This window comes from Hylobates moloch, unplaced genomic scaffold (genome assembly GCF_009828535.3).
Source record: "Hylobates moloch isolate HMO894 unplaced genomic scaffold, HMol_V3 SCAFFOLD_2, whole genome shotgun sequence".
NCBI classification, from domain to species: Eukaryota; Metazoa; Chordata; class Mammalia; order Primates; family Hylobatidae; genus Hylobates; species Hylobates moloch.
In genome coordinates, this window is record NW_026652277.1 from 59,651,667 (window position 1) to 59,662,199 (window position 10,533).

Sequence of the window (10,533 nt, forward strand, 5' to 3'; positions counted from 1 at the left end):
TTAAAGTACTTACAGGATCAAAAAAAAATCTCAATCCTGACTCAAAAGTTTACCTATACCCTCTCTGAAATGAATTTGCATGAGAACTGCTTTTATGGGAATGCATCTTAATGGGGCAGCTGGGTTGTTATGAAATACTCAGGAACCCAGCCCAGCTCTAGGAATCACCCCTGCGCACAAAGGCAATGTTGGGCATGCTGGTAAATGACCACTAGAATCCAGCAGCCCAGACCCCTTTGTGGTCAAGAAAGGCGGGAAAACAGGTGCAGGGCTGCTACATAAGTGAGCGCAGCTAATCCAATAAGCAGAGGTCCATGGGTTGTTACGCACCCTGGAATGAACTCACCTCTGAGCACAAAGGCAATGTTGGGCATGCTGGTAAAGTACCACTAGAATCCAGCAGCCCGGGCCCCTTTCTTTGTGGTCAAGAAAGGTGGGAAAAGGGGTGCAGGGCTGCTACATCGCTGACCATAACTAATCTGATAAGCAGAGGTCCATGGGTGGTTACGCACCCTGGAAAAGAATAAGCATTAGGCCCTTAGAGGACACTCTAGGACTAATGCTCATGGGAAAATGACTAGCATCCCTATGCTGGCATCCCTATGTTCTTTTTTCAGATGGGAAATGTTCCCCCCAATGCAAAAATGCCCCTAAGATGTATTCTGGAGAATTGGGACCAATTTGACCCTCAGATGCTAAGAAAGAAATGACTTATATTCTTCTGCAGTACTGCTGGCCACGATATCCTCTTCAAGGGGGAGAAACCTGGCCTCCTGAGGGAAGTATAAATTATAACACCATCTTACAGCTAGAAATCTTTTGTAGAAAAGAAGGCAAATGGAGTGAAGTGCCATATGTACAAACTTTCTTTTCATTAAGAGACAACTCGCAATTATGTAAAAAGTGTGATTGATGCCCTACAGGAAGCCCTCAGAGTCTACCTCCCTACCCCAGTGTCCCCCTGACTCCTTCCCCAACTAATAAGGACCCCCCTTCTACCCAAATGGTCCTAAAGGAGATAGACAAAGGGGTAAACAATGAAAGCAAGAGTGCCAATAGTCCCTGATTATGCCCCCTCCTCCAGTGGGAGGAGGAGAATTTGGCCCATCCAGAGTGCATGTACCTTTTTCTCTCTCAGACTTAAAGCAAATTAAAATAGACCTAAGTAAATTCTCAGATAACCCTGACGACTATATTGATGTTTTGCAAGAGTTAGGACAATCCTTTGATCTGACATGGAGAGATATAATGTTACTGCTAAATCAGACAGTAACCCCAAATGAGAGAAGTGCCACCATAACTACAGCTTGAGAGTTTGGCAATCTCTGGTATCTCAGTCAGGTCAATGATAGGATGACAACAGATGAAAGAGAATGATTCCCCACAGGCCAGCAGGCAGTTCCCAGTGTAGACCCACATTGGGATGCAGAATCAGAACGTGGAGATTGGTGCTGCAGACATTTACTAACTTGCATGCTAGAAGAACTAAGGAAAACTAGGAAGAAGCCTACGAATTATTCAGTGATGTCCACTCTAACACAGGGAAAGGGAGAAAATCCTACTGCCTTTCTGGAGAGACTAAGGGAGGCATTGAGGAAGCATACCTGTCTGTCACCTGACTCTATCGAAGGCCAACTAATATTAAAGGATAAGTTTATCACTCAGTCAGCTGCAGACATTAGAAAAAAGCCTCAAAAGTCTGCATAAGGCCCGGAGCAAAACTTAGAAACCCTATTGAACTTGGCAACCTCGGTTTTTTATAATAGAGATCAGGAGGAACAGGCAGAATGGGACAAACAAGGTAAAGGAAAGGCCACTGCTTTAGTCATGGCCCTCAGGCAAGTGGACTTTGGAGGTGCTGGAAAAGGGAAAAGCTGGGCAAATAAAATGCCTAATAGGGCTTGCTTCCAGTGTGGTCTACAAGGACACTTTAAAAAAGATTGTCCAAGTAGAAATAAGCTGCCCCCCTCGTCCATCCCCCTTATGTCAAGGGAATCACTGGAAGGCCCACTGCCCCAGGGGATGAAGGTCCTCTGAGTCAGAAGCCACTAACCAGATGATCCAGCAGCAGGACTGAGGGTGCCCAGGGCAAGCACCAGCCCATGCCATCACCCTCACAGAGCCCTGGGTATGCTTGACCATTGAGGGCCAGGAGGTTAACTGTCTCCTGGGCACTGGCATGGCCTTCTCAGTCTTACTCTCCTGTCCCGGACAACTGTCCTCCAGATCTGTCACTATCCGAGTGGTCCTAGGACAGCCAGTCACTAGATACTTCTCCCAGCCACTAACTTTTGACTGGAGAACTTTACTCTTTCCACATGCTTTTCTAATGATGCCTGAAAGCCCCACTCCCTTGTTAGAGAGAGACATTCTAGCAAAAGCAGGGGCCATTATACACCTGAACATAGGAGAAGGAACACCCATTTGTTGTCCCCTGCTTGAGGAAGGAATTAATCCTGAAGTCTGGACAATATGGACGAGTAAAGAATGCCTGTCTTGTTCAAGTTAAACTAAAGGATTCCGCCTCCTTTCCCTACCAAAGGCAGTACCCCTTAGACCCGAGGCCCAACAAGGGCTCCAAAAGATTGTTAAGGACCTAAAAGCCCAAGGCCTAGTAAAACCATGGAATAGCCCCTGCAATGCTCCAATTTTAGGAGTCCAGAAACCCAACAGACAGTGGAGGTTAGTGCAGGATCTCAGGATTATCAATGAGGCCATTGTCCCTCTATACCCAGCTGTACCTAACCCTTATACTCTGCTTTCCCAAATACCAGAGGAAGCAGAGTGGTTCACAGTCCTGGACCTTCAGGATGCCTTTTTCTGCATCCCTGTACATCCTGACTCTCAATTCTTGTTTGCCTTTGAAGATCTTCAAGCCTAACATCTCAACTCACCTAGACTGTTTTACCCCAATGGTTCAGGGATAGCCCCCATCTATTTGGCCAGGCATTAACCCAAGACTTGAGCCAGTTCTTATACCTGGACCCTCTTGTCCTTCGGTACATGGGTGATTTACTTTTAGCTGCCCATTCAGAAACCCTGTGCCATCAAGCCATCCAAGCGCTCTTGAATTTCCTCACTACCTGTGGCTACAAGGTTGCCAAACCAAAGGCTCAGCTCTGCTTACAGCAGGTTAAATACCTAGGGCTAAAATTATCCAAAGGCACCAGGGCCCTCAGTGAGGAATGTATCCAGCCTATACTGGCTTATCCTCATCCCAAAACCCTAAAGCAACTAAGAGGGTTCCTTGGCATAACAGGTTTCTGCTGAATATGGATTTCCAGGTACGGCAAAATACCCAGACCATTATATACATTAATTAAGGAAACTCAGGAAGCCAATACCCATTTAGTAAGGTGGACACCTGAAGCAGAAGAGGCTTTCCAGGCCCTAAAGAAGTCCCTAACCCAAGCCCCACTCTTAAGCTTGCCAATGGGGCAAGACTTTTCTTTATATGTCACAGAAAAAACAAGAATGGCTCTAAGAGTCCTTACACGGGTCTGAGGGATAAGCTTGCAACCCCTGGCATATCTGAGTAAGGAAATTGATGTAGTGGCAAAGGGTTGGCCTTATTGTTTATGGGTAGTGGCAGCAGTAGCAGTCTTAGTATCTAAAGCAGTTATAATAATACAGGGAAGGGATCTTACTGTGTGGACATCTCATGATGTGAACAGCATACTCACTGCTAAAGGAGACTTGTGGCTGTCAGACAACCGTGAGGAAAGTACTAAAATCTAAATCCCCATGGCCCTCCCTTATCATACTTTTCTCTTTACTGTCCTCTTACCCCCTTTCACTCTCACTGCACACCCTTCATGCCACTGTACAGCCAGTAGTTCCCCTTACCAAGAGTTTCTATGGAGAATGCGGCTTCCCGGAGATATTGATGCCCCATCATATAGGAGTTTATATAAGGGAAACCCCACCTTCACTGCCCACACTCATATGCCCTGCAACTGCTATAACTCTGCCACTCTTTGCATGCATGCAAATACTCATTATTGGACAGGGAAAGTGATTAATCCTAGTTGTCCTGGAGGACTTGCAGCCACTGTCTGTTGGACTTACTTCACCCACATCAGTATGACTGATGGGGGTGGAATTCAAGATCAGGCAACAGGAAAACACGTAAAGGAAGTAATCCCTCAACTGACCCAGGTACATAGCACCCCTAGCCCCTACAAAGGACTAGATCTCTCAAAACTGCATGAAACCTTTCATACCCATACTTGCCTGGTGAGCCTACTTAATACCACCCTCACTGGGCTCCATGAGGTCTTGGCCCAAAACCCTGCTAACTGTTGGATGTGCCTCCCCCTGCACTTTAGGCCATACATTTCAATCCCTGTAGCCGAACAATGGAAAAACTTCAGCACAGAAATAAACACCACTTCCATTTTAGTAGGACCTCTTGCTTCGAATCTGGAAATAACTCATACCTCAAACCTCACCTGTGTAAAATTTAGCAATACTATAGACACAACCAACTCCCAATGCATCAGGTGGGTAACTCCTCCCACACAAATAGTCTGTCTACCCTCAGAAATTTTTTTGTCTGTGGTACCTCAGCCTATCGTTGTTTGAATGGCTCTTCAGAATCTATGTGCTTCCTCTCATTCTTTGTGCTCCGTATGACCATCTACACTGAACATGATTTATACAGTCAGGTTGTACCTAAGCTCCACAACAAAAGAGTACCCATTCTTCCTTTTGTTATCGGAGCAGGAGTGCTAGGTGGACTAAGTACTGGCATTGGCGGTATCACAACCTCTACTCAGTTCTACTACAAAGTATCTCAAGAATTAAATAGTGACATGGAATGGGTTGCCAACTCCCTGGTCACCTTGCAAGATCAACTTAACTCCCTAGTAGCAGTAGTCCTTCAAAATCGAAGAGCTTTAGACTTGCTAACTGCCGAAAGAGGGGGAACCTGTTTATTTTTAGTGGAAGAATGCTGTTATTATGTTAATCAATCTGGAATCGTCACTGAAAAAGTTAAAGAAATTTGAGATCGAATACAACATAGAACAGAGGAGCTTCAAAACACCAAACCCTGGGGCCTCCTCAGCCAATGGATGCCGTGGATTCTCCCCTTCTTAGGACCTCTAGCAGCTATAATACTGTTACTCCTCTTTGGACCCTGTATCTTTAACCTCCTTTTTAAGTTTGTCTCTTCCAGAATTGAAGCTAGAAAGCCACAAATGGCTCTTCAAATGGAGCCCCAGATACAATCCATGACTAAAATCTACCGTGGAACCCCTGGACTGGCCTGCTAGTGCATGCTCCCATGTTAACGACATCGAAGACACCCCTCCCGAGGAAATGTCAATGCACAACTCCTACTACACCCAAATTCAGCAGGAAACAGTTAGAGCAGTCATTGGCTGACCTCCCCAGTAGCACTTGGGTTTTCCTGTTGAGAGGGGGGACTGAGAGACAGGACTAGCTAGATTTTCTAGGCTGACTAAGAATCCCTAAGCCTAGCTGGGAAGGTGAGCACATCCACCTTTAAACATAGGGCTTGCCATACAGCACACACCTGACCAATGAGGTAGGAAAGACAGCTCACTAAAATGCTAATTAGCAAAGACAGGAGGTAAAGAAATAGCCAATCATCTATTGCCTGAGAGCACAGTGGGAGGGACAGTGATCAGGATATAAACTCAGGCATTCCAGCCAGCAAGGGCTACCCTCTTTGGGTCCCCTCCCTTTGTATGGGAGCTCTGTTTTCACTCTATTCAGTCTTGCAACTGCACTCTCTTCTGGTCTGTATTTGTTACGGCTCTAGCTGAGCTTTTGCTCTCCGTCCACCACTGCTGTTTGCCACCATCGCTGACCCGCTGCTGACTTCCATCCCTCCAGATCCAGCAGGGTGTCCGCTGTGCTCCTGATCCAGTGAGGTGCCCATTGTCACTCCCAACTGGGCTAAAGGCTTGCCATTGTTCCTGCATGGCTAAGTGCCCAGGTTCATCCTAATCAAGCTGAACACTAGTCACTGGGTTCCACGGTTCTCTTCCATGATCCACGGCTTCTAATAGAGCTATAACACTTACTGCATGGCCCAAGATTCCGTTCCTTGGAATCCGTGAGGCCAAGAACCCCAGGTCAGAGAACACGAGGCTTGCCACCATCTTGGAAGCAGCCCGCCACCATCTTGGGAGCTCTGGGAGCAAGGACCCCCCCAGTAACACTGGCTACATTTGCCACTGAGAAACTCCTTAAGCTTGATAAAAGATAAGGGAAAAGTTAAGGGGACTTTGTCTTGCACCTTACATACCAACTCAGCCACAGTGGGGTAGAGCACCAAGTGGGCCCTTGGGATCCCCAATTCCAGGCTTTGGTTCTTGGATGGCATTTCTAGACCTTCCCTGGGCCAGAGGGGAGCCCACTGCCATGAAGGTGAGTCCCAGGCCTGGCAACCTTTATCATATGCTGACTGAAGAGTCCGTGGGCCTTTGAACATTGACAGTAGCTTAGCAGTATTCCCCATGGGCCTTAACTGGTGGTGGCCATGGGGAGAGGAGCCTGTGTAAAGGGGAGGGAAGAGTGGTTTGAGTGCCAGCTTAGCTTCAGTGAATAGAACACCAAGTAGATTTATAAGGTTTTTGACTTCAGTCTCTGGCTGCTACCTGGCATCTCTGGACCTACCCAGAACCTGAGGGAATGAACCATCCTGAAGGGAAGGACACAAGTCTGGCTGGCTTTACCACCTGCTGATTGTAAAGCCCTAGGACCTTGAGCAAACATAGGCCAGGTAACGGTTACAGCAAGCTTTGGGCAAGACCCAGTGCTGTGTTGACTTTAAATCTGATCCAGCACAGTCCTAGGGGTGGTGGTCACAGGAGTGCTTGTGTCACCGCAATCCCAGCTCCAGGTGGCTCATAACAGAGAGACAGTCCATTTGTTTGGAAAAAAGGGAAGAGAACAAGGGACTTTGCCTAGTAATCCAGAGAATTCTTCTGGGTCTTTCTAAGATCATCAAGTCAGTACCTCCTAGAGTCTGCCAGAACCACACTGTTGTGGGGATTGGGGTCTCCACTAATGTAGATACAGCTTAGATCATAATATTGAAGCCCCTTCAAATACATAGACATTTTTCCCAAGAAGGATGGATACAAATAAGCCCAGGCAGTGAAGACCACTGTCCATACCTCTTTTTTTTTTTTTGAGATGGAGTTTCACCGTTGTTGCCCAGGATGGAGTACAATGGTGCGACCTCAGTTCACTGCAACCTCTGCCTCCCAGGTTCAAGTAATTCTCCTGCCTCAGCCTGCAAAGTAGCTTGGATTACAGGCATGCACCACCATGCCCAGCTAATTTTGTATTTTTAGTAGGGACGGAGTTTCACCATATTGATCAGGCTGGTCTGAAACTCTTAACCTCAGGTGATCTGCCCACCTTGGCCTCCCAAAGTGCTGGAATTCCATGCATGAGCCACCGTGCCTGGCCCATACCTAACTCTTCAGGGCCCAGACACTAACAAACATCCACAAGCATCAAGACCTCCCAGGAAAATATGAGCTGAACAAATGAACTAAATAAGGCACTAGGGACTAATCCTGGAGAAACACAGATAACCTTTCAGACAGAGAATTCAAAATGCTGTTTTGAGGAAACTTAAAGAAATTCAAGACAACCCAGGGGAGAAATTCAGAATTCTATCATATAAATTTAACAAAAAGATTAAAATAATTAAAAATAATAAGAAATTCTAGAGTTGAAGAACACAATTCACATGATGAAAAATGCATCAAATTTTTTAATAGCAGAATTGATTAAGCAGAAGAAATAATTTATGAACTTGAAGAAAGGCTATTTGAAAAATAAACAGTCAGATGAGACAAAAGAAAAAAAAATAATGAAGCACAACTACAAGATCTAGAAATTGGCCTCAAAAGGGCAAATATATGACTTATTGGCCTTAAAGACAAGGTAGATAAAGAGATAGGGATAGAAAGTTCATTTAAAAGGATAACAACAAAGAACTTCCCAAACCTAGAGAAAAATATTGATATCTAAGTACAAGAAGGTTATATAACACCAAGCAGATTTAACCCAAAGAAGACTACTTCAAGGCATTTGTTGATCAAACTCCCAAAGATCATGGCTAAAGAAAGGATCCTAAAAGCAACAAGAGAAAAGAAATAAGTAACATACAATGGAGATTCAATATATCTGGTAGCAGACTTTTCAGTGGAAATTTTACAGGCCAGGTGAAAGTGGCATGTAAGAGAGTGGCATATTTAAAGTGTTGAAGGAAAAACTTTTTACCCTGCAATAGTATGTCTGATGAAAATATCCTTCAAACATGAAGGAGAAATAAAGACTTTCCCAGACAAACAGAAGCTGAGGGATTTCATCAATACTAGATCTAGCCAACAAGAAATGATAAAAGGAGTACTTCAATCAGAAAGAAAAGGATGTTAGTGGGCAATAAGTAATCACCTGAAGGTAAAAAACTTACTGGTAATAGTAAGTACACAGAAAAACACAGAATACTACAACTCTGCAACTGTGATGTTGTAAACTACTCGTGTCCTAACTAGAAAGACTAAATGATGAACCAGTCAAAAATAATAACTACAACTTTTCAAGAAATAGTGTAATAATATATAAAGAAAAACAAAAAAAGTTAAAAAGCAGGGGAATGAAGTTAAAGTGTAGAGTTTTTATTAGTTGTCTTTTTGCTTGTTATGAAAACAGTATTACATTTTTATTATCTTAAAATAGTGGGTTATAATATATTATTTTCAAGCCTCATGGTAACCTCAAATAAAAAAAAAACCATACAATAGATGCACAAAAAATAAAAAGTGAGAAATTCAACCATACTACTAGAGAAAATCACCTTCACTAAAATAAAGACAGAAAGGAAGGAAAGAAGGATGAGAAGACCACAAAACAACCAGAAAACAAATAACGAAATGGCAGGAGTAAGTCCTTACTTATCAATAATAACATTGTATGTAAATGTAATAAACTCTCAAATTAAAAGACATAAAGTGGCTGAATGGATTAAAAAAACAAGACCCAATGAACTGTTGCCTACAAGAAACACACTTCACCTGTAAAGACACACAAAGACTGAAAATAAAGGGATGGAAAAAGATATTCCATGCCAATGGAAACCAAAAAAGAGCAGGAGTAGCTATACTTATATCTGACAAAATAGATTTCAAGACAAAAACTATCAGAAGAGACAAACAAGGTTATTATATATAATGAAGAGGTCAATTCATCAAGAGGATATAACAATTTAAAATATATATGCACCCAATATTGAAGCACTGAGATATATAAAGCCTATAACATTAGAACTAAAGAGATAGAAGCCAATGCAATAATAGCTGGAGACTTCACTCCTCCACTTTCAGAATTGGACAGATCTTCCAGACAGAAAATCAACAAAGAAACATCAGACATAATCTGCACTATAGACCAAATGGACCAAATAGAGGTTTGGAGAATATTTCATCCAAAGGCTGCAGAATACACATTCTTCTCCTCAGCACATAGATCATTCTCAAAGATAGATCATAAGTTATGTCACAAAACAAGTCTTAGAACATTTTTAAAAATTGAAACAATATGTAGCATCTTATCTGAGAATAGTGGGATAAAACCAGAGATCAATAAGAAGAGGAATTTTTGAAGCTATACAAACATATGGAAATTAAACAATATGCTCCTGAATGACCAGTGGGTCAATGAAGAAATTAAGAAGAAAACTGAAAAAGTTTTTGGAACAAATGGTAATGGAAACACAACATAACCAAACCCATGGGAAACAGTGAAAGCAATACTAAGAGGGAAGTTTATAGCTATAAGCACCTACATTAAAAAAAGGAAAACTTCCAATAAATGATCTAATAATGCATCTTAACTAGAAAAGCAGGAGCAAACAGAACTCAAAATTACTAGAAGGAAAGAAATAATAAAGATAAGAGCAGAAATAAATGAAATTGAAATAAAAAATACAAAAGATCAACAAAATATAAAGTGTGTTTTTTTAAAGACAAAAAATTGAAAAAACTTTAGACAGACTAAGAATAAAAGAGAGAATCCCCAAGTTAATAAAATCAGAGTGAAAAAGGAGACATTACAAACTTTATCACAGAAATGGAAAGGATCGTTACTGCCTACTATGAGCAGCTATATGCCAGTAAATTGGAAAACCTAGAAGAAGTGGATCAATTCCTAGACATGTAACCTACTAAGATTGAACCATTAAGAAATCCAAAACCTGAACAGAGAAATAACAAGTAATGAGATCAAAGCTATAATGAAAAGTCTCCTGGCAAAGAAAAGCCCAGGTCCCAATAGCTTCATTGCTGGATTCTACCAAACATTTAAAGAACATATACCTATTCTACTCAAATGATTCCGAAAAAGGAAGGAGGAGGGAATAACTCCAAACTAATTTTACATGACTAGTATTACCCTGATACCTAAACCAGACAAAGACACATCAAAAACAAAGTACAGGCCAATATCTCTGATAAATATTGATGCAAAACTCCTTAACAAAATACT

The 10,533-nt window shown here is 42.5% G+C and overlaps 2 pseudogenes; both read left to right on the plus strand.

The window, feature by feature from the left end:
• The first annotated feature begins 617 nt into the window (after positions 1–617).
• Positions 618–1,707, plus strand: LOC131382915 (uncharacterized; annotated as a pseudogene).
• A 2,037-nt stretch (positions 1,708–3,744) lies between these two features.
• Positions 3,745–5,372, plus strand: LOC131381583 (syncytin-1-like; annotated as a pseudogene).
• Positions 5,373–10,533: the final 5,161 nt, after the last annotated feature.